Here is a 2,659-nt window from a genome sequence, read left to right as displayed (position 1 = left end):
TGATGGGGGAGATATACAAATAGATAATGAGAATGTAATTGATGTTCATGTGCCTTACCATGATGAGCAGATTCCAGTTGAGCCACTAGTCAAGTTTGAGTTGAGAAGATCTACTAGAGAATTTCAACCTTCTCAAAGATATCCTCCACATGAGTATGTAATGATCACTGATAGTGGAGAGCCAGAATACTATCAAGAAGCTATTACAAATGTTGATAAAGAAAAGTGGTTAAAGACCATGCAAGAAGAGATGAATTCCTTGCATGAGAATCACACATTTGATTTGGTAAAGTTGCCTAATGGTAGAAAAGCACTCAAGAACAAATGGGTATACAAGATAAAGACAGAAGAGAATAGTTCTCAACCAAGATACAACGCATGATTGGTTGTGAAAGGTTTTAATCAGAGAAAAGGTATTGACTTTGATGAAATTTTTTCACCTGTGGTGAAGATGTCCTCTATCCGAGTTGTGTTTGGGTTAGCAGCTAGTTTGAACCTAGAAGTTGATCAGCTTGATGTGAAAACTGCATTCCTTCATGGTGAAACATATGTATAGTAAAACCACTTTTGACCATTGTGTGTTTATCAAGAAATCCTCTGATGGTGATTATATTATTCTCTTATTATATGTGGATGACATGTTGATTGTTAGTCATGATACTAAGAAGGTTCAATCTTTAAAGAAAGATTTGAACAAGTCTTTTGCAATGAAAGACTTAGGTCCTGCAAAGCAAATTCTGGGTATGAGAGTTACTCGTGACAGGAAGAATAATAAATTGTGGTTGTCTCAACACAATTATATTGAGAAAGTGTTAGAGAGGTTTAACAGGAGCAATTGCAAACCTATTAGTACTCGACTTGCTACTCATTTTAAATTGAATTCTGATAAATGTCCTACAAGTGAGAAAGACAAAGAAGAGATGAAGAAGGTTCCTTATGCATCCGCAGTTGGTAGTTTGATGTATGTTATGGTATGCACAAGGCGATATATTGCTCATGCAGTTGGAGTTGTTAGTCAATTTCTCTCTAATCCTGGTAAAGATCATTGGCAAGCAGTGAAGTGGATTCTCAAATACCTCAGAGGTACTTCCAAAGTGTGTTTATGCTATAGATGTGATGAACATGTGTTGGATGGCTACACAGATGCATATATGACAGGTGATCTTGATTCTAGAAAATCTACTTCTGGTTATATGATGACTTTTGCAGGGGAGCTGTGTCTTGGCAATCAAGACTACAAAAGTGTGTTGCTTTGTCCACTACTAAAGCTGAGTACATTGCAGCAACTGAAGCTTCCAAAGAACTCTTGTGGATGAAGAAATTCCTACATGAGTTAGGCCTCAAGCAAGACAAGTTTGTGTTATTCTGTGACAGTCAGAGTGCGATCCATCTCAGCAAGAATTCGACTTTTCATGCAAAGTCGAAGCATATTGAAGTGCAGTATCATTGGATACGAGATGCACTGGAAATGAAGTCATTTTTAATTGAGAAGATTCATACTGATGAGAATGGTTCAAATATGATGACGAAGACCTTGCCTGTGTCGAAGATGATATGCTGTAGAAAGAAAGATGGCATGGTTGAGCAGTACCTTCCCACTTGAGTTGTGAGGGGGAGATTTGTTGGATGGGTTCACTCCCCAAGTGGAACCCATTAGTTTTATTAGTATTAGTATTATTATTATTGAAAAAAAAAAGGTATTATTGGGCTAGGCCCGCGTGAAGGAAATAAAAGGGATTTAGAAATCCTAAGAATTAGTAGAACGAAAGACAACGGCTGCCAGAGAAGAAAAATAAGGGTTTGATTTCGGTGGTGGTAACAGGTGTGTAGCAAATTTGCTCTGTTTGATCTACAAATTTAGTATGTTATTTCTACCACTGAGTTTGTTATTTTAATATACAGTTTTAGTAGTTTTATCTTCTCTGAGAGTAACTTTGGCATACCCACTTTAGTGGAAAGTTGTTATTGTTGATTGATGTTCCCTATTGTTATTAGGAAGACTCTGTTGTACCCATTAATTATTATAGTAGAAGTTTTACTGGACTAGGTCATGTGGTTTTTATTCTCTCAATTTGAGGGAAGTTTTCCACGTTAAAAATTGCGTTTGTCTCATATTTAATTTTCTGCCAATTATTTTTACTTTGGAATTGTATTTTCTATTTGGCCATTTATCTGCACAGGGGAGAAAAATATTCTACATTATTGAGATAGTTATCGCTAATTATCTCTAGTTTTTTCTCGACAGATAAGTGGTGGAGCAATGAGAATAATGAGAAGGTTGAGGATTTGACTGGGGTTTGCATGCCACAATCCATAACTTGTGAATTTCTTTTTGATATTAGCACAAAATTTGTTCCAGACGATCATTGATTACCATTATAAAATACTAATATATATTGAGTTGAGCTCAATGGTGTCAAGAATAAAAATAAAAAATGAAAACTAGTATGTCCATGAACTCGCACATAGGTGTACGTGTGTCATGCGTGCGTGTATGATTCATATGACAAAATTTCACATTAAAATTAAGATGGAGAAAAGTCAAAGTATTCATAGTTCCCACTCCAACCATATTTGAGACCAAATATTGAGACATGAATTATAGTTTTGTTGAAAATTAAATGTGAAGGCTCCCACTACTCCAACAATATTTGAGACA

Source organism: Cicer arietinum, chromosome 5 (genome assembly GCF_000331145.2).
Source record: "Cicer arietinum cultivar CDC Frontier isolate Library 1 chromosome 5, Cicar.CDCFrontier_v2.0, whole genome shotgun sequence".
In the NCBI taxonomy this organism is placed as follows: Eukaryota; Viridiplantae; Streptophyta; class Magnoliopsida; order Fabales; family Fabaceae; genus Cicer; species Cicer arietinum.
Note: the sequence above shows the minus strand (reverse complement) of the source record.